This window comes from Macrotis lagotis, chromosome X (assembly GCF_037893015.1).
Source record: "Macrotis lagotis isolate mMagLag1 chromosome X, bilby.v1.9.chrom.fasta, whole genome shotgun sequence".
Taxonomy (NCBI): domain Eukaryota; kingdom Metazoa; phylum Chordata; class Mammalia; order Peramelemorphia; family Peramelidae; genus Macrotis; species Macrotis lagotis.
In genome coordinates, this window is record NC_133666.1 from 309118184 (window position 1) to 309140849 (window position 22666).

General features: G+C 39.1%; 1 protein-coding gene across 4 annotated transcripts in view; it reads left to right on the forward strand.

Annotated features, from left to right (window-relative positions):
* The window catches only part of ZBTB7C (zinc finger and BTB domain containing 7C), a 406995-nt gene that overhangs the window by 243759 nt on the left and 140570 nt on the right, over positions 1–22666 (forward strand). Inside the window, exon 1 of one of the 4 annotated variants that reach the window (XM_074205872.1) lies at positions 12116–12345. The exons of 2 other annotated variants lie outside the window; for them this stretch is intronic. The gene's annotated coding sequence lies outside the window, so the exon portion shown is untranslated. Of the gene's footprint in view, positions 1–12115; positions 12346–22666 lie in introns of those variants that run through there. One more of the 4 variants, XM_074205873.1, reaches the window with a different exon arrangement.

Below are 22666 nucleotides of genomic sequence, written 5' to 3' on the forward strand. Positions count from 1 at the left end.
GACAATAGATGACAGCAACAAGGTTGAGGAGTGATATAAATGAACTACATAGACCTTGAAAGAGAAAAAGTTATTAAGTAATGATAGTAGAAGAATGTTCTGGGTAAGAACTGTCCCTACCCTTTCTCTGGTCCTGTTTGGGGGAATGAGGGGAAGAGACATTCTCTAATGGAAAGGATTGCAAAGGATTTTGTACCCCTTTGGAAAGAGTCAGGTTTTATTTAGAGATAATGCATTTAAGATTTGTTGACTGAAAATTTTAAGGAATTGTTTTTAGGAGGTTTTCCTCATATGAAGTAGACTGCCAGAGGTTACTGTTAGATGATCCAAACTAGTGGTGTCAAACTGAAATAGAAACAGTGGAAGAACCTGAGTGTCATATATAGACTTAGAAAACCATATATTAATATTATTGTAATTTTCATTTATTTTGTTAACTATTTCTTAATACATTTTGATCTTGTTTAAGCAGTGCTCAGGAGTATCATGGGCTACTTGTTTGATACCTTTTGGGTTAGATATTGGTTTACAGTAGACCTGCACAGAAGTTAGCCTAATGAGAAGGGCTAAAGTTCAAGGAAAGGCATGGGCAAGCTGTTCAATTAACATGAGGAAGCTGAATGACTGTATTTAGGAAATCCACACAGGAGGATTAGTGTGTCAATACTCCATGGCAGAATTTAGCTACTAGTGTTGAGTAAGATTGACTCTATTTACCCATTATCAGTGGGGCTTGACCTTTTATTTGTTTTTCTAAGAGTGGGAATGGAATAATAGTGTGACTCACTCCTATTCTTTTTCCTTGTTACCAAACTCACCAGCCTCACACGTAAGGTGGCTAACCAGGTAGAGCTGGCTTTACTCATTTGGGATTTTTAATCACTATCCTTTAATCAATTAAGCTAATCAGTCATAAATATGTATTTCATAATCTATTTCAGTGATCAATATACCTGTGAAGTTAAAGTTAAGTATTAAATTGTGTTTTCCCATTAGGTTTTGAGGTCCTTGAGGGCAAAGACTGTCTTTTGCCTTTCTATCCCCAACTCTTACTAAATGCTTGGTACATAATTAATAAACATTTGTTTACTGTCATCCACAAAATACAGCTCCACCTGTATGATACAGATGGACATACATGAATACTCCCCTCTGCTCATTTGTACACTCTCACTGCTAGACAAATATGCACACTCTAGCCTTCTTTTTCCCCTATCATTTCTTTTTTGATTGTGTCTGATTTTTTATGACCCCATTTGGGGTTTTCTTGGCAAAGATCATGCAGTAGTTTGCTCTTTCCCTCTTCAGGTGAGAAAACTGAGCAAACAGGGTTAAGTGACTTGCCCAGGGTCATACAGCTATTACATATCTGAGGCTGGATTTGAACTCAAGAGCATGTATCTTCCTGCCTCCACACCCTGTGCTCTACCCATTGTACCATCCATCTTCCATGCATTTTAGAAGTGAAAGGAATTTAGTTAAGCTTTTGTTTTCCATAACTTTTTTCTATTACCTGGCCCACAATGGGTCAGAGCCAGAACATTTTGAAGACATTGCATCTCACCCTTTCCCAGGACTATGCCAATGGTGACAACTGCAGTGCTGTCTTCCTCATCTCAGATTGGTTTGAGGTGGAAGACACAGGATTTTTTTTAAGCCATAGTATCCCAAATAGGCTGTCTTGAAGTATTTAGCAGCTAGAGTTTTCTCTCAAGTCATCGTGCTGTTGTTACTTGACTATGTCAGTCCTATATAATTGAAAAGGAGGGAGAGGCCCTAGAAAGGTCTGGGGCCCTTAGGCTGAATGCAGAGGGCTGGGTTCCCCCTCTACCTACTACACCCAAGCTGAACTAGAGTCAGCCAAGTGATGAGCTGTGCACTTCTGCTGCCTAATCATGTGGGACCTGTCAGGTGTGTGTTTGGGGGAAGGGGGTATTTTCCCTTCTTCCCCCACTCCCCAAGGAAAAAAATAATAGCACTTTGTACTTACCCAGAACCTTCCCTTAAGGTTGCTAACAAGCTATCACTTGTCTCACAAAGGAGCATCTCAAAAAGGAAGTAGGTGGCAGGTGTTTTCACTTCTCTAAACCCACAGTGACCTTCAATTTCTCCTCACAGTTTCCTGTTCTTCTAGAACAAAGCAAGCCCATGTCCTTTGGCCAGGTATTATTGACCACAGGAAGTAGCATCCTTGCCTTGTCCCCTGGCTATGAACTTGGTATTTGTCTATCTGACTGCTTTTTCCACTTTAACTTTGGAAGGAATAGACTGATATCAAAATAAACCTCAACTTCAATGTATATGTAGGAATTTATATTTCTTGTCTTTTCAATGAATCAGGAAGAGATGAGAATGGAATGAAAATAAAATGGAAAGGAGAAAATTCAGAACTGAAAATAAAATTGAATTAAAAAAACAAACTTCACTGTAGAATGACTGCCATTTTAGAGCCAAGTGACATCTAATAAAATTTCCCAAATAGGCATATTTTTTTCTAATATTAGTTTGGATGAATTTACTATGCTATAGAAAATATACCATAGGTAACAAAAAACTTAGGATGTTACTTCTGTAGTAGAATATTACACAGATGAAAAAGCTTCTCATATTCAAATTGACTATGAAACCTTAAAGAGCTGCCAATCCATGGGCTAGAGCTGTAACCTGAACCTGGTAAAATAAGCTATAGGGAGGCAGCTCTTTCTAGCCATCATTCTAGTGTCAAGACAATGGAGATATCTTGTTTATGGAAATTTGACCCCCATCTCCACCCAATAGAAAACAGTGAAGAATTGTGTCTCAGAGAGGGAAAACACTAAGGATATTCCCATCATTTGAAGGATGATGTTTGGGTTGTGTTTTTTTCCCAATTTAGCCTTATGGAGTTGTGATTCTAGAAAGAAAGTTCTGATCTTTCCATGTCACTGGGAGAGTTAAACTCCATGACAGCGGAAGAGTTAAACTTCAAACACATCTTGTCTAGATGTGTTTGTTGGGAATTGGAAGGAACTGGGTAAACATCCTGAGTGGTTCAATAAACCTGGTATTGGCAGCCACTAATGAGCACTGATCTCAGATTAGTCTATAGACTCATATAGCAGAATGTTTTTTGTGTACACTCATGTCTAGAAATATACAGAGTAGCCAAGGTGTGTTTATTAGATCTAACTTGTAACTTCCATTTTGAAAGATCAGTTAGTATGTTTTAATGGACATTTTTCCTATCACTATAAATGGACTTCCATGGAGTTTGCTCTGTATATCAGATTTACAGAGCTATTTGATTGCAAAAAGTGACATCCTCAGCTCACTAATAAAGTTGATACATTTTCTAGCCAGGCATCCAATTAGCAAATTTTTATAAAGCACTCATGATGTGCTAGGTGCTATGGACACAGACAAAAAAAAAACAAAAATCAAAACACACAACAGTCCCTACTCTTAAGGAGTTCATAGTCTATTGATGAATACAAAAAGTAGATATATAGGCATATACAAGACAAAGGCAAGGTAAATACACAGTGAATTTATATTGAAGGGAGTCACTTAGCAGCTGGGAGAATCAGGAAAGGTTTCATGCAAAAAGTGTCTCTAGAATAGGGTTCTGAAGAAAATATAAAATTCGAAGAGTTAGAGGTAAGGAGATAGTATGTTTCAAATGGAAGGTACAGAAATAGATGGAGTAACCATGTGTGAAGAACAGTAAGATTGCAGGTTTGTCCAAACTATAATGCACTAGAGGGAATGTAATGAATAAGAGGTTGAAAAAGTAGATTGGGGCTCAATTGTGAAAAACTTTAAAAGTCAGGGAAATTCATATTGGATCCCTGAAGCAATAGAGTTTATTGAGGAGAATCATATGGAATCCTAGTTGAATAACATTATTATCTGAGAATTGCAGAAAAAGTAGCAGCTCTAACTTCTGCCTCAAGGAGATTACTGCTCCAAGCAAAACTTCTGTTGGTCTACCCTAATGTCAAAGATACTAGTCTTCCTGAAGAATGACATCATGAAATTCTAGTCTCTTTGTTTCATTAGCTCACTGAGTATAGTATAGTAAAACTTGGCACATCTGAACCTCATCTATAAAATGGGAATAATAATCACTGCTTCACCCCACTTAAGTGGATGAGAGGATCAAATAAGATCCTTGATGTGGAAGAGCTCTGAAAAGTTTTTTAAAAATACTATCCAAATCTTTAAGGAAACTATGTTATAAATCAAGTAAATTCAGTCATCAATATTGTAGTATGAGTTGTGGGAGCCAAGTACACTTCAATAAACTATTATTGGGATGGGACTTTCCTAGTGATATGGTGTCTAGAAATAATTAAGAACAGTACTGGAATTTCAGTCCATGTCCTTGGACTCTAAATCTTGAGTACCTTCCTTTCCCCTTTTAAATTATATTCTGCTTTACTTATTGCTGCAGTTTCCCTGGTCATCATTATTCTCCAATTTTTTCCTTTTTACAATTACTTCCTTTACTCTAAATACCTTCTTAGGTGGCATTGTGAATGGAGAACTGGGTCTGGAGTCAGGAAGTTCTGAATCCAAATTTGACCTCAGACACTTACTAGATGTGTGATCCTGGGCAAGTCAGAGAAGTTCTCTTTATCTTGGTTTCTTCAACTATAAAGTAGGTAGAATAACACCTGCCTCACAGGGTAGATGTGAGTATTAATTGAGGTAGTATTTGTAGTGTTTCCACAAAGTAATTGGTATATCATGGATTCTATATAAATGCTTATTCCCTCCCCTTCTGAAGTGATTTTCACCTAATTCCTTCCAGTGACCAATCTGCAGCAACCCTGGTGCTGAGACAATGACAGAATCTCTATTTTAGGAACTTTTCCATCTCTACACTTACTTTTGTAGCTCTGTCAAAAGTACATTTGTTAGGGTGATTGTTACTGCTTCTTTATAAGGTACATGTATTCAGGATGCCCATTAACAGATACCAGCAGTTCCTCACAGATTTTCAGCAATATTATAGAACCTCATTGTTATCTGTGAAATGCTGAAGTGGTCATGAAATTTTCTTTTCTAAAAAGTTAGCTATATATCAAACAAAACAACAACAAAACCCTAAAAGCTTTTTAGAATTCCGAATATACCAGGTTCTTTTCTGATACAGGGACACTGATGATCTTTGAAATCTGAAAGCTAAGCAAAGAGTACCCAATCTGTGGCATGGAATCTTAGAGCAGGAAGGGATCTTAGATAATCAACCATTCCTACTATTCCTTTGGAGGTGACTTCATATCACACTTCCCTTATAACACTGTCCCAAACTTTTTCCACTCTTCTTTAAGCCTAACATCTTACCTATCTCTCAGACCTTATCTTCTAAGGTCAAGGTTCTTCATGGGGAGATTCCTCAGTTCTCTTCCTCTCCACCTGAGACTTTCCTATTTATTGTCACAATCTTTTTCTCCTTCTGACTCAGAAAGAAAAGTTGCTTCTCATTTTCAGAGTTAAATTGTTCCCTCAATTTCATCTCCTCTCATCCCCTGCAGTTCTGTCCTTCCTTTCCTTCTAGCTTCTCCAATCTCTCCTTTTTTATTGTGCTCACATGTTTTTACTGTTGCCTACATGTCTGATTCTTCTGTGTCCCAATATAATATAAGCATCTTTAGAATCTATCATTCTCTTAAACTACTATCCCATCTTTCCCCCTCCCTATCTTTATCTCAAAACTTCTCAGTAGAATGGTCTGCCTACAGTACTTCTACTTCCTCATATAATCTGACTGCTATCCACTCCATCATTCTCTCTCAAAGGTCTCTGGGACTCTTGTTTCCTCTTCCTGTAATCTAAATAAGAACTCTCTCTCTCTCTCTCTCTCTCTCTCTCTCTCTCTCTCTCTCTCTCTCTCTCTCTCTCTCTCTGCAATTAGCCTTTTTCTCTTTTTTTCCTACATCCTCTCCCTTGACAACTTCATTTACTGCCATGATTTCAACAGTCATCTGTAGGAAGAAGGTACATTCAAATTCCCCAAGACCAGATCTTCATTGTTAGCTACCTCCTGAATATCATATGACAGAGCATGTTCTTCTAGGTTTCATGTAGTACTGGCAAAATTATTTCATGAACAATCCCATAGATTATATTGCCTTAATGGGAATAAAGATGATTCAGGAAACCCCATCTGTAAGCCAAATGGAACATTCTTTAAGGTAAAGGAGAGAGTGCTTTGGATTTGGAGTGCAAGAACCCAAGTTGAAATTTCAGTTCTGTTCCTTAGTATCTGTATAATTTTATAAGTCCCTTAGCCCTTCTGGGCTTTAGTTTCGACATTCATCAAATGAAGTGATTAGACTCAATGACCCTTGAGGTCCAGCACTAGATCTACCAAGTGATCAGTCTTCTTCTCAGGTCAGAGACACTTAAGAACAATCAAATTAGTCCTACTCTTTCCTGGTATCAAATCTGCTATATTTTGTTGCCTCAATTCATAGTAATAACTAACATTTATATAGAACTTCAAGGGTTGCATAACATTTTACATAAACTTTAAATACATTATTTCACATGAGTTTTCACAGTGATCACCTGAGGGAGGTATTACAGGAGTAGTTTGCCATTTCCTTCTCTGGCTCATTTGACAGATAAGGAAACTGAGACAGTTAAATGACTTGCCCATGTTCATGAAGCTTGAGTATCTGGATTTAAGAAAATAAGTCTTCCTGACTTCAAGACTCTCCTTCTATCCATTGTGCCAACCTTCTGCCCCGCCAACCTTCTCATTTGAAAAAACTAGAGCCCAGAGAAATTAAGAGATGTGTCCAAAATTGCTCACACTGGTCATGTCAGAGACTTCATATGAACCCACATCCTCCTCCAGAGCCAGGGCTGCCTCACTGAACAGTTTTTTAAAAATTTTTTAAAAGTTTTTTTTTGCAAGGCAAATGGGGTTAAGTGGCTTGCCCAAGGCCACACAGCTAGGTAATTATTAAGTGTCTGAGACCGGATTTGAACCCAGGTACTCCTGACTCCAGGGCCAGTGCTTTATCCACTGTGCCACCTAGCCGCCCCCACTGAACAGGTTTTAAAATACTTATGTGTGTGTTTGTGTGTGTGTGTGTGTGTAGGAAAATAAGTGCACATTATAGTTTTTTGCCCCTTTAGCCCTGATGTATCCATTTATTCACATATTTTAGTTAAAGACCAAACTCCCCTACTGTTCTGGGTGAGGATATTAGGAGTTTGATGCAATATTTGGTATAGGTCTTTCATTCTCAGGGCTAAATGTTAAAGTGCATTTATAGTCATTAGAATAAATAATATGCTTGATGAGCCCTCAATGATTTATGCAAAAGGAAAAACTTTTAAAATTCCAGCATATTTTCAAGGGGTAAGGCTTTTCTCTTATGAGCAGGGAACTTTTTTTATGGAGACCTAGAGAAAGAATAGAGGAATAAGAAGGAACCACATTACATGAAATATCCAAGCTTGCCAGGATGTTCTTCACTGTGTAGTTTTCAGAGGCTCAAACATTCCTCCCAAGGCCCTCATATGATAATTCATTTCACCCTCACCCCTTCTCTTCTCAATCTTTCTTCACTAGCTTTCTTTTTGACTCCTTTTTTCTTTCTATTTTCTCAATTTGCCCCTCTACCCAGAAGCTTGAGGGCCCCAAATGCAGAGGGGAAGAGAAAAAGGAGGGGAAGTGAGGAGGGGGAGGGATCTAGGGTGGGGTTCTCCACTTTCTGGCCAGGGAAGTTTCAAAAGGGAGTGTCAGAAGCAGGGCAAATAGTGATTAAGGGGGAGGGAGTGACATTTACTGTCCACTACAGGACTGAGCTGGTGCTGGCTGGAGAGGTTCCAAACTTTCCTTGCTGGTTATCTGGGGCCCTCAGATATGATTTAGACTGGCACAGCTTGCTGACTTAACCAGACACTCCTTACAAATACAGGCACTAGAGACACAGCAAGGAGGGGCTCTACCTCCCTACTGGAAGGAGCCAGCTAAGAAGCGAGTCTAATAGAACTTGTCCCCTTCTCTCTCCCTCCCCAACCCCCTCTGCATAGCCACCTTCCAATTATTTTGAAAAATAATCTTCAAACCATCCTCCCCTCTAAAATATCACCCATTTTCCCATGGTTTGCTCCATTCAGTCTGAAGCTCCTAGTTGCTATTGAATCTGACCCCACCCTAACTATCCAACCTGATTTCCCACTTCTCCCAACACACCCTCTGCTCCAGCCGAGTTGTCCCACTTCCTCTCTCCCTCCAAGCCTTTATTCATACTCCTTCTCAGTAAGAATTCCCATTCCCCTTACTCTATCTTTGATGTTCAAACTCTCTCATCCTTTAAGATCCAGCTCTTCCTCCGTGGAGCCTTCCTTGATAATACCAGCCCACAAGAATCTAATTCCTTTCTCATTTAATTGTCTGTGTCCCACAATTACTGCCTAATTATATATTGCCCTATTTTTAAAAAATTGTACATATGGCAAAGTGTTTCACTTCATTATATCAGTTTATAATAATGATTCCTACAGGGATGCCTTAAGATGCCTCCTTATTTGGAATCTACCATTTGCTAAATGAGCAAACTGAGGCATCTTGTCTGATAATTCTTTGCATTCTCCACAGTAGCTAACAGGGTGGGAAGCTTAGGAAATGCTCTTTCCTAAGGGTTTTTGATTGGTCAGTTGGGAAAGGGAATAGCATTTATTGGGGAAGGAAACTCTGCTAAGCACTTCACAAATATTGTCTCATTTGATTGATAGAGTTTGATTGATCTGGGGGAGTCTATGGGGAGCTTTGATTGCTTCTGGACTGTGGGTGGGATAAGAGGGAAAGTTTAATTGGGCTTTCAATGAATGATTTTTCTTGAGGCCTATAGGTGAGAATTTGTTTCAGACACACAAAGCTTTCTACTACTCAGGTTGCAACCACTGAAGAGAAAACCCTTAATGAACTAATTCCTAATAAGGTGTTAATAACTGAACTGCCAAGAAGTATAAATAGGAATATAGAGAACGGGCACTGTTCAACCCAAAGGAATGAATTATTAATAGTTAAAAGCAGTACAAGACAGTTCGGGAGTTTACAATTCAGACTGGGGTTACGATTAAGAACACTTTTCACAAAATAAGGGAAGAATTCTCTATGAAGGACCAGGGAGCAGACCAAGGGCAGGATTCACTCTCCAGGATTAGGGAAGAATCTGGAGCAAGATACTATGACTTGGGGAATAACTTTTGTTGTTGTTTGTCCTTCATTCTCAAAGAGGACCATGACATCAAGGAGGTGATGCCATGACATGCAAGTGAATTGCATTTAAGTGAGGGAGTACTATGCAAAGTCAGCAGACTTACTCTCCTCCCAGAATATGAAGTATCATAAAATGTTGGAGTTGAAAGGTACCTCATACAGGAAGCTTTTCCTGACCTCCCCCCCCCCCCCTTAATGCTAGTGCCTATGTTAATTATTTACAATTTATCTTGTATGTAGCTTGTTGGTACATAGTTATTTGCTTCTTCCCCTTAGTTTGTGAGTTTCTCAAGAGGATCAACTGTCTGTGGCGGCTAGGTGGCACAGTGAATACAGCACCGGCCCTGGGGTCAGGAGTACCTGAGTTCAAATCTGGTCTCAGACACTTAATAATTACCTAGCTGTGTGGCATTGGGCAAGCCACTTTAACTCCACTGCCTTGCAAAATCCAAAAAAAAAAAAAAAAAAAAGAGGATCAACTGTCTTTTGCCTTCCTTTGTATCCCTAGCCCTTAGCACAGTACTACCCCATTGCTGAGGATCATGACATCAGGGATATGAGGCCCGCACTGACCAGTGACTTGAATTGAAGTAAGGCAAAGTCACCAGCCTCACTTTCTCCTCTGGAGCCATCTGGGTCTGGTGGCCAGAAATGGATCAGAATTGTTAGTCTTGGATAGTGGGAGACCTTGACCTTTTTAAGATGGGGTCTTTAATAGGTCTATTTGACTGAGACAACACCCATTCAAAGATCCAGGCTTAGGTAAGGAAGAAATGAAGCAAAGAATGGTCTTTTTTACTTAGTCCAAAAAAATCAGTCTGGTAAGGGAAGACCCTCTGAAGGAGAAAGTGAGTAGGTGCTTAATAAGCATTCATTGAATAATAGGGGTTCTTCACCTGGGATCACTGAGCTCGTTAATTTTTAAAAATGTATTTTGATAATTTTCAATGTATTTATTTTATATTTTAATTGTATGTAATTGTAAACATGTTATATGTATAGTTTCCTTTGCAATTTTATGTTTTATTTTATACATTTAAAAATAGTATTCTGAAAAGAGATCTAGGGGGTGCACAAATCAGTTATGAATTACATTTTTTTAGATTAAGGAATTAAGGTCCAGCAAAGTGAAGTGATTGTTCAAGGTCACACAGTGGAAAAGTTCCCAAGACTAGAACCCAGGTTTTCTAAATCCAGTAATAGAACTTCTTTCCTCTACTCCTGTTTGGGTGGAAGAGGAATTTCTGGGCAAGGAAGCCTTCTGGAGGCCATTTATAAACCACCACCTAGGTGGCCACTCATTCCCTCTATACTTAGGGCATGCTGGTCTTGCCCTTGTTCTTATGCCATTTCCTTTTAATTATATCTTTTATATATATATATTTGGATTTGCATTTGACTTTGAGAAAACTTAAAAGCTAACAGGCTTTTTCTGAACACGCCCAGAAACATGTACTGGACACATGCATAGATAAAATGGATCATAACTAAATAAGAGGTCAAAATGCTGTTTGAGGTAAATGTTTGTTGAATTATGACTTGGGGGATTAGAGAAGGAAGTTTATGGATCAGGAGTCATTGTTCAAGTGCCAAACTGGAAGGCTTTTCCCACCATAGCATCACTTAAGTCCGTGAATTGGGTTATCCCTGCCCTTTTCCATGGGCTGTCCCTTACAACCATTTCTGCTGGGATATGGCTCATATGATTTGAGCTTTCCTGGTCAGCTCAGCAGAACATCCAAAAGATAAGAAGCTATATGCACAGTATCTCAGGTGATCTCACTGACTTGGGGTTTGTGTGTGTTTGTGTGTGTGTGTGTGTGTGTGTGTGTGTGTGTGTGTTACAAGCAATGGTGAAGGCTGAGTTTTGGCATTGGAGAAGGTGCTGGACCCACTCCTTGGTGAGTGACTTGGCCCAATCTACAGATTCAGCAAGCTTTGGAGCATTCAAATTCATTAGCTAGGCAGTAGGTGTACAAAGGTTAGCTAGGTCCTCATTTATCCCTATATTTTTAGTACAAATGAGAATATAACGTTTGTATAAGAGAACTATAAACAGAATGCTCTGGGAGATTGGGGGGAGGGAGTTAAGGGAGAGGTAGGAGCATTAAATCACTGAAAATCACTGAAATGTTGAGCTTCGGTGACTGGAGGTTGGTGATAATATAGAGATTAAATAGAAATTTTGGAGGGAAGGGCAGAGGATGAGCTGACATTGGAGTGGGGTACAATTTTTTTTTTCATTTTAACAGATTAAAAGCTGAGGTGGATATACTCCTATTGAGGTCATAGTGTTAATTCAGAGTTCAGGTCATTTTCTTCTCTTTTAGGTGTTTCCAATTCCCATTTCAGTGTCAAGACCTAAAAAGAAAAGTTTTCAGGGGCCACTGAACATCATGGGGTTCCTAAGGCAGTCAGCTCCTCAATCTTGTACCTTTTGATACCACCTAGGGATGTTCCTGATCCTCCACCTGGGCCGTTGTTGAAAGAAAGCTATAGATAAAATATAGTTCCCTTCTGCCCAAGTCCTTTAAGGAGAAAACATATAATTCTAGTAATTTTATAGTACTCAAATCTTAGACAAATGGAAATAAAAATTGCCTTTTAAGAGTGAAGGACATATAAATAAATAAAACAATAATAATATTTTTAAAAAGCCATCCGAGATTCCTGATAAACAGCATGAGGCATTTCATGATATGTTGGAGAAGAGAGAGAGATATCCAGGGGAAAAATCGAGGAGGGAAAAAAAAACAATCCTAACACTGCTTTCTTTTCTGCCTTTCTCTTTCAAAGAAATTTAATTTGCCTGTTATAAAGTGAAGCATGAAAAGCTACTGGTAAAATTGGTACTTGTCCCACATGGTGCTCAGAGCTTAATAGTACAGGTGGACGCAAGCGGCTGACTGCCAAATACTTTTGGTTTAGAGGGAGGGGTGGGAGTACATTCTCAGAACCACTCCTGGGATGGCTTAGCTTGCTTCACACAAATCAATGACAACCTCCTGTCGGCTGCAGGCACCCATGAGCTACTTTTCCACTTTAATTCCTATAAAGCGACACTGGTGGCTTTTATGATAGAAGCCGGGCTGGAGAGAGGAGACCGGAGGGACAGCAAGGTGGGTTAGCATCGGAATCTTTTCTGCCCATCTCTGTTGAGGATTAGAGGAGGGAAGTCAGGAAAGGGGAACGGATTGGGGGCGAGCTGGAGGAGGAGAAAAGCAGAACGGTCTGTTTGCGAAAGTTTCTGCTGGTGGTGCAGGGCTGGATTGCCTAGCGCCCGGGCGGAGCTGGCGTTTTCTTTTCCCTTAGGATAAAGTGATCCTCTAATGTGAGCGGGGAAGAGGAGCCGGGCCGAGTGGGGAAGGGCGTTCTGGACCGCGGAGTCTCAACTCTTGCAGCCCTGGCTGTCCCAGGGCTCGCGGGGCCGGGCTGGCTCGAATCCGCCTCGGATCCCATCCCCGCCGCTGCTCGGTTTTTTGCCGGACCTGCAAAACCGGGGATCTGAAATCTCTAGGCCGACCAGAGAGAGTGTTTACTCCAATCCAGCCCTCGCCGCCCCCTCCCTCGGCAAAGGCAGGTTGCAATCTATAGTGAAATGGGGAGGAAAGCCCCAGGGTCTCTGACAGTCATTCCTATCAAAAAAAAAAAATTCGGGGGGGGGGGGGGGAGATGGGGAGTTGTGAAATTGCATGGGAGCATTTTACGTGATTAGAAGAAATAGGTTAATCAGGACGTTTAAGGATGGTTCAAGTCTCCGTTCTACGCCCCCCCCCCCCCCAATTCATTACTAGATATCGAATTTTAACCAGCTACAACCGTAAACCAAGCTTTGACTGATCTGAACCGGGACTGGGGATGGAAGGGCCACTGCAAGGTTTATTTAAAAGGTTCTGGACGTCAACTGTGAGGAAGGGCATCGTGGGTTGCTGCCCTACTCCACAGGTTGCGGAGAAAGCCACGCAGATTCTGCAACAGCCCCCAAAGTTGGGTCAGAAATTTAAAAGGGAAAGGAAAGGCAGAGGCCACCGTCTCTATCTCGCCGGCGTCCTCTCTGAAGTTAGGCAGGGATGTGGAGCCTTGTTTGCACTATCCCGGGGTGACCCTGGACTCTGCTGCGTGGGGGGAGGGAGGGGGAGAGGGGGGGCTAGGTGGGCTCTGGAGCTTGTGAGAAAGGGAGACAGGCCAGCCAGAGGGTCGCGTTCCCGGAGATGCCATGCAGGTTTCTATCTTCTCACTGCTGTGGTTTGGGTGTGTGGAGATCTGTACAATTGTGGCTGTCAAAGACTTTGTCCTTGGCTGTAGGAATAGGTGACTCGACTGGAGTGCTTGAGATGCCGGCCTTGGGATGCCACTGGCTGGGTTAACTGGGTGTTCACTCCTTCCGTGGAACAGGCTGAAATGCATTTGCTGTTTGCCTAAAGTTTAAGTGGAGTAATCCGAAATTCCTTGAGGGCTGAAATCTGCGGGGAAAGCTATTTCTGGGTCTGAGCCTTTTCAAGGAGCAGGAAATGAACCAGGATCTTGGCTCCAGGTCCCCTCCTTTGCCTCGAAGAGTGAGTCCTGCACTCGCTCTGCTCTCTGATCCTTTGCACTTGTTGAAGTTGCTTGGAGAGCATGCCCCCCCCCCTTATTTTGTGAAAAATGTTTCTGTCTAAATTGTAAATTCCTGTAATTGCATGGGAGAATTGGGGGAGGGAAGCAGGGGGAGAGGGAAGGAAGTTCTGCTTTTTCTAACATCTACCATACTGAAAGACCTTTTCCAGATAGAATGTGTTCAATACATTTGACTGGTTGGATAATCTGGGAACTTTTACAACGTGTCTCAATTCAGTCTTTTAAAAATGACAATGAACTGGCTGAAATAATCCAGTTCATTTCTCTCTCTTGGTAAAATGTCGGAGTGGTTTGTGGAGGCAGCCAGAGGGAAGAATGCCAAGTTCGAGTTTCTCCTACTACCTCCCCTCACCAGCTTCAACTCCTTAAGAAACTTTTACCCAAGTAAATGAGAAAATTTAAGTTCTCCAAGGGAGTTGGAGCCCACTATCTCACCTCATTGGGTGTGGTCAAGAAAGGAATCCAAACAAAGTATACTTCTCCCTCCTTGACTCTCTCTTTTCGGTTCTTTTCCAATGTCCCTAGGCAGGAAAAAATGACTTAAAAAAAAGCACCTAGCATCTGCTTTCCCCTGAGAGTTTCTTGGGTAAATCTTTTCACCTGCTTTAACTGGATCCTTAAAAATCCATTACAGTTTGCAGAAAATACTAAAAAAAAAAAATCATACTTAACCTCAGTAATCTCATTACTGAGAATATGCTCTTAAAATGTCCAAAAGAAGTTAAAGGATATATATATATGTATATATATATATATATATACATATATATATTAAAAATATTTATAGCAGTATTATTTGCAATTGGAAAAAATCTACAGGCAACTTAAATGTCTAAGAAATAGAAATGACTGAACAAATGGAATGAAATTTTGTAATATAATTAAGATTAATAAGTCTGTGAAATATAAAGAAAGCTGGGAACAGTTCAAAGCAGTATCTTTAAAGAACAGTTCACCCTCCATGTATAGGATAGGGATGAACAAAGATTGCTGAAGGGGACTCAAGTTGCTGTTATTTGAGATTCATTTATTCTAATGGCAATAGATGTAAAGTAAGTTTAAAAATTTTATTTAAAATTTAAATTAATATAATTGAAACAATCTCTTGAATTTATCTAAAACTTTTCCCAAGAGATTTTGTATCTATCTCCTGGAAGAAATCATTCCCAAATTACATGTGAGAAAGCTGAGGCACAATGGGTTAGTGACTGCCTAAAATCACAATAGCAAGTCAGTGGTAGAAGAAGATTTAGAAACTACATTTCCAGTTTTCTAGTCCTATGCTCTTTTGACCACACTGTATCATACCATTATAGGAAGCTATCAGAGACAGAACCATTGCCACCACTAATGAGCTCATGGTGAAATTGAATACAACCCCCACCTCACTCTTTCTCACTCTTTCTTTCCCACTCCTCTCACTCTTTCTTTCCCACTCCTCTCTCTCTCTCTCTCTCTCTCTCTCTCTCTCTCTCTCTCTTTCTCACTCTTTCCCTCCCTCACCTATATAGATATATATCATATATAGAGAGCCAACAAACTTGTGTTTACATATATCCCTGCCACTTATCTATGTAATCTTGGACAAATAATTTAATCTCCCCAAGCCCAAATTTCCTCATCTATAAAATGAGAAGGTTGGACTATATGCAATCTAAGTTCCCTTATATGATCCTCATGAAAATGAGAAATGTAGTTGGACCCTGAAGGATTGTTAGGATCTGAGGAGAGAAAGAAGAAATGAAAGGTTATACTCCAAAGGGAAGTAGCCTGAGTAAAGTGTCATGGGACATGAGCAAAGATTCTAGAGGGTACTTATGGGAAGAGGATGGATAGGTACCTGGCCAACATGTTTCAATCCCTCTTAACATAATACTATCTGTGTTGTTAGCTTTTCTGTCTTCAAAGGGTGATCAGCAAGAAGGAGGTTATTGGCCAAGTTGTGGATTTGCAAGTTATTTTGGAGAGAAGAGGAGTCTTATGTACCCCCCCACACACACACACCTCCCAAGGAAGTTGTACTAGCAGAATAATGTCTGCAGTTAGTAAAAAAGTGACCTATTACACACCATATCTGCTGTAATGACAGTGCAATAAAAATTCATAGAATCATTTGACTTTTAGAGCCACAGGAATCCTAGCCATCCTGTAGTACCTTGTACTCATGTTATAGGAGAAGAGAGTAGGAAGAGAGGAAGAAGAAAACGAGATTAGAGAGAAGGTAATTTGCCAGATCTAGACCAAGAACCTAGGTCTTCTGATTGTCAGTCAAGTTCCTTGTCTAATGAACTAGACTGCTTTGAACAGTTCATAGCAGAAGGTCCACAGCAGCCTAAGGGTCCTGATGAACTGACTAGCCAGAGTCCATTTGAGCAGAGGCTAAACTTAAGAAGGCAAATTCTGACTCTAGTCTCTTTCTGTTTTAGTTGACCCTTTATATCTATTCAAATAAAATTATGTTAGACTGATTTTTTTTAAAGACATGCAGAGCAGCAATAAATATTCAGGGCCATTTGGGCTATTTAATTCTCTTTCCTTCTTGAACAGCATAATAGGTTTAAGATAACTGCCTCTAAAATTAACCATCCTTTTATTTTTTTCCTTGTGAAACGTGTCCTGATAAATCTTTTCTTCAGAGGTGAATGTCATATCAAGTGGAGTTTATAGATTTTCCTTCACCTGGGACATCAGCAGACTAGGATTAGAAAGACTTTTTTTTCTACTGTGTTTGAGATCAGGAGATCATATCACACTTCATTTAAATTCAGTAGTGTCAGAAAAAGGAGGGGGGGGTGATTTAAAAATTCAAAAGATCATGGAGATAAAGGTGGTCCACACCAGGATTTTTGTTGGTATTTACATTAATTGCACAGGTGTATAATTGTACACCACTGTTTGTTTTCTTAGTCCTCATTCAGTCACCCAATAGTACAGGTTGGGCCAGTGAGATAGCTGTACAGTTTATTTTCTTTTGACTGGGAACTGCAGGGATGAATAGAGGGAGGGGAATCTGGGGTTGAGAGATTTCTGCCAAAAGCAATTTGGAGTCTCCTTCATATTAGTCAGAGATTATGTTTTTCCTTTCTCAAACTGCCTGCCTCATACTAACTTCCACGGAGTTCTCTGTCTCTGTCTCTGTCTCTGTCTCTCTCTCATTTTTTAAAACTTTCTCTTGATTTCTCATGATTTGGCAGAAGTGAGAAAAAATAATAAAAAAGAAAAGGAAAATAATGATAAAAGATCCTTTGACTATTACTGCACTATTATCCCCACTTTACAGTTAAAGAATCTCATATACAGAAAAATTAAGTGACTTGCCCAAGGTCACATAGCCAGTGAGTATTTGAGGCAGGATTTAAGACTCAACTCTTGAATATTACCAATTAATAAAAATAATACTATTGCAAAATTATATAGTCCTAATTTAACTATAGTATAAAAAATAATTGAAAAGAACATTCTTCTTCTTCAGTAGAGGAATGTTTTATTCCTAAAACTTGATGTTAAAAATGAATTTTACTTTTCTCTGTTGTAGAATCAGGCCTGGAATTTTCTTTTAATTGTCCTTTTTTTTTCTTTTCTGAAGTTTTGCTCTTTATCCTTTTCCTACTGGCCTCCTATAGTTTATAAAAAAGAAGAAATCATGCTTCAATTGTTGTCTTTGATACACATATCTCCAAAATCTAGATCTTTAGCCCCAATTTGATTCTTGAGCTCCAAAGCTCCATCTCTACAGGAACCCTCCAACAAGATCTCCTACCAGCTTCTGAAACTCAATATGTCCGAAGCTAAGCTTATCATTCTCCTTAAACCTGTTCCATTTGAATTTACTTATTTTTTTGTCTATGGCACTACCACTCATTCACTTGGCCCATATTTGAAACTTTCTGTATTAAAAGATCATAAAATTTAAGGCTGGATGGGTCTTGTCTTCCTTTCTAGGCTCAATTTACTTTATTTTTCTGCTTATATTTTAGGTTCAAATTCAAACTATGCTATTTGCTGTTCTTGAATTTTAAATTGCTTCTCTCACTGCTGGTCCTTTTCCAAGCTGCCTTACTCCTTCCAAACTTGTGAAATTCACTCCTTCCTCACCTCTATCTCTTAAGACACTTTAGTTTCATTCAAGGTTCATCTTATGAGTCAACTCCCATCTTAAATTGAGTACATGCTTGGTGTATTTTATATATTGCATCTCCCCATTAGGAAGTAAGCACCAGCAGAACAGGGGTTATTTCAGTCATATATAGTTATTTTTTTCTGAATATAATCAATTTATTAGTAAAGCACAAATTACCAGTAAATAGAACCTCAGTTTCCTAAGCAAATCTAAGACCCTGAATTAAGGGAATAACTCTCCTTTATAGTTTTTTTAAAGAAGGTTTTATTTATTTTGAATTTTACAATTTTCCCCTATTCTTGCTTCCCTCCCCCCACCCCCGCGGAAGACATTCTGTCAGTCTTTACATTGTTTCTTAGGGTATACATTGATCTAAGTTGAATGTGATGAGAGAGAAATCATATCCTTAAGGAAGAAAAATAAAGTATAAGAGATATAACTAAGATAACAGTTTTCCCCCTAAATTGAAGGTAATAGTCTTTGGTCTTTGTTCAAACCCCACAGTTCTTTCTCTAGATACAGATGGTATTATTCATCACAGATAGCCCAAAATTGTTCCTGATTAGAACAGGGGTTATTTCAAATGTTGTCTCAGAATTCCCAGGGCATGGCTAATACTTTGCAAATAGTAGAAGCTTAATAGATGCTCATGGGAGTGGACTGAATCATTCAGTTCATTTTACAGATAAGAAAACTCAGGCACTGAGAAATTACATGACTTTAAAAGGATACATAGGTGGTAGGGCCATGTCTCCAAATTCTGTCTCCACTACACCATACTCTCATTGAAAGGTGAATCAATCTTGCTGCCTCAGAAAAAGAACAAAACACAGGCCTCTTAAATCCATCCCCTACTCTCTATTCTTCTCCTCTTCTGTGAACCCCTAGTACATGGACCTGGACAATAGCCTCCTAACCAAACCTTCCACCATCAATCCCTTTTTCCCAACCAATTTTTGATAGCACTGCTAGATAAATCTTCCTTTTGTATAGGCCTGATCATTACTTCTTACCACAAAAACCTTTAATTGTTCTCCTTTTCCCATGGAATAAGATTCAAATCTCTTTGTCCCTGAAAGACTTTCCACAATATGGTGCCACCCTACCTTTTCAGCCATGTACTTGGCACTTTGACTAAATTGCTATTTTCCCCATCTCTGATTTTTTTAAATTGCCTGTGTGAGCCTGTAATGTCTTCCTTCATCCTCTTTACCTATAAAATCACCTCAAAGCTACTTCCTCCATGAAGACTTTTTTTATTCTCTTCTTCTGACCTCATGTGACATAACTTTGTACATCCTCTCCAATAGAATTTCTCCTTTTATTGGAGAGAAACAACATATGCACAATATACAAAAAGTTCTAGAGGGAGGGTATTGGTTTTTTGGAGGAAAGGAATGTGATTAGAATAGTCATCATGTAGATTAGGGGCTCTTAACCTGATATCTGTGAACTTTTAATATATATTTAGCATATATATTAATTAAATTTATAATATATATACTTAATATATAAATACCAGCATAATCATTTCCTTTGTAGTTTATTTTTAGTATTTATTAATATTATTCTGAGGAGTCCATAAACTTCACCAAACTGTCAAAGGGGTCCATGATTAAAAAAAAAAGATAAAAATGATTGCTGTTGAAGAACTTTGAAGGAAGTTTGACATTATATATGACAGACATGAGGAGGGGGGTAGTCTTCAGATGTCCTAGGTAGGAAAGATGGTAATGCCCTCAACAGGAATAGAGAGGTAAGGAAGGAGACTGTAAGCTCATTGAAGACAGTAGTTAAATCTAAAAAAGGTTTCTGTCCCCTTCAACCCCCAGTACGGTATTCTTCAGATAGAAGGTGCCTAATATGTATCTAATATGTGTACCTGTGAGGGGTGGCTAGGTGGCGTAGTGGGTAAAGCACCGGTCCTGGAGTCAGGAGTACCTGGGTTCAAATCCTGTCTCAGACACTTAATAATTACCTAGCTGTGTGGCCTTGGGCAAGCCACTTAACCCTGTTTGCCTTGAAAAAAAAAAACTTAAAAAAATATGTGTACCTGTGAAATTAAATTGAGATAAACTCATCCTTTCCCAGATAACATTTTCTCTCATTTCCACCTGTCCAAAAATGGGGTTTTTCCTATGAAAACAATGCTGATGCTTCTTCGTCTAGTTGTTGAAGGTTTTGACCCTCTCTGATCTCCAATGCAAAGTAATTTTCCCCTCTTCATATTTTCCCAGAGCACTTAGTTTTGATCTCTCCATTTTGATCTCTCTTTTCTTTCTGACAGATCTTACCTTCTCCCTCTCTACTTATTCCAGATTTTGCCACTTAGAGTAAGCTTCTTGAGAGCAGAAACTTTTGTTTTTTAAAAAATTTTTCTATCACCAATATCAGAACATAGCCTTTAATGATGTTTGCTGAATCAAACAGAATTGTGTTCATGCCATTTGTCTGCTTAGAATCCATTCCCTAGTTCCATTTCTTTGGGAAAGTGACAGTCTTCCTTTGCCACAAGATCAATTTGTTCCTTTTGTTTCAACACACCAGTCATTTCCCAAGAGATGGATTCTTTCCAATAGCATCTTCCCATAAAACAATTAAACAGGGTGATCCAATGTAGACCAACAATTCATGTCCTTTTCTACTTTTGTAACAGAAAAGATGTATGCTAAATTTGACTTTAGTGTTTTTCAGTGAGAGCCAGAGAAATAAAGTGCCAAGGATCACATGACTAGTACATGATTAAAATAGGATTTGAACTCAGGTTATCCTAACCATCTACTATACCTCCCTGTCCACTGTTGCATTTTACTGTTCCCTTCATTGACCCCTTTACAGTCATGTTACTGTCATGGTTCTGCCTTCTTCATTCTGTAACAGTTCATACAGTTCTTTCCAGATTTGGTTAAATTCTTCATATTTGTCATCCCTTGGGCACAATAATATTTGAGTTCATTCATACATAATAATTCATTTGGCCACTGGTCAATCATTTAGCCAGAATTTATTTTTGTCCTCTGTTATTATAGCATTGTGGCAAATGGGGAAATGCAGAAGAATTTTTAAAGGATTTAGATATTGTAAGCAAAGGTGTTACTTCTATTCACACATTAAAATGTTTTCTCATTTTAGAAAATTATTTCTGTGGGTTGCTATGTCCAAAACCAATCTGATATTCTGTGGCCTGCCTTCTAGTGAGGAGCTCTTTGGATCTTCATTTGGCTGATGCAAGGATCAGACACAATCTGTCAAGGCGCCAGTACTCAAAGCAAGGTTGGACCTTCCAGAACCTGGCCTTCAGGAACTCAGGGTCACTGGCAAGTCAAAATGAGTCATTGGAGTAGGAAGGATATTGAGATTTTACCTTGAAAGTCTTTTTTTTGACAGATCTATTATGTGGTTGGCATTGACCTAGGCAAGTTAAATGTGAATCGGATCCAAATATAAATAAGACTTTTCTAAATGATTTCCTTTAACTCTAACAATTCTGATGTAGATGAGCATGGAAACAAGATTTAGCATTAGATAGACCTTGAAGATCAGGGAATTTGGGTCCCCTTTTAGTAATTGAAGAATTCTTGAAGTATATAAAGTGACTTGCCCAGAGTCACACAGGTAAACAATTGAGTCAGAATTCCAACCCAGGTCCCCTGATTCTGAAACTGTGTGTTCTCTCTTTGTTTCTCTCTCTGTTGGTTCTGTGTCTGTGCCTGTCTGTATTTGTCTCTCTTTCTGTGTCTTCCTGTCTCTCTATCTCTCTGTCTATATCTGCCTGTATGTGCCTCTCTGACTGTATGTCTGTCTGTCTATCTATCTCTTCTCCCTGCCTCCCTTCTCTTTCTTATTCACATTTTTTGCCTTGTAAGATAATTTGGATAGGCTAAGACCTCTAGATTGCTCTGGCAAGCTTTTGTCAATCATTTCCAAGATGATGGTCCTGATAGGGTTGCTTCTAAGATAACAGTGGTATAGGTATTGTCTGTTTTGTCCATGTTTTTGATGAATTGATATTGGAAATTATCAGAAAAGATCCCAGCTAATTGTTGCCCCAATTAGGCAAGAATTTGTGGGGGCTGGGAGGAATAGGGTAGGTCAAGAAAGTTGCTTGGGAATAAGCACTTAACCTTTGAAAAAAGAAGAGAATTACAAGGAAAGTTCATTTTAGGAATTCATCTAAATTTGTAGTTGTCCTGGGATCAATACAGAATTGCAGCTTGCTAAAATGATCATTTTCCACTTCTCAAATGTTATACTTCCTCAAATGAGATATTTGTAAAGGGCTTAGCCATGAGATCTTTTTCAACAAAAATAATCACAGAATTTCATAGTTTTAAAAAAGAAATTTCTGGGGAAAAAATCATACCTCTATGTGAACAAGAATTCCCTTGTCCATATGTCCAACAAGTGTTCCTCTGGTCTTTATTTGAAATATGTATGAGAAAACCACTTCATACCTCCTGACAGCTTAATTCTGGAATTCTGGATAGCTCTAATTTCTAAAGAGGCAGCTAGTAGCCCTGTGGTTAAAGTGTAGGATCTGTAGTTAGGAAGATCTGAGTTCAAATTCAGCCTCAAACACTTACTAACTGTGTGACTTTGGACAAGTCACTTAGTCTATTTGTCTCAGTTTCCTCGTCTTCTAAAATGAACTGGAGAAGAAAATGGTAAATCATTCCAATATCTCTACCAAGAAAACCCCCAAA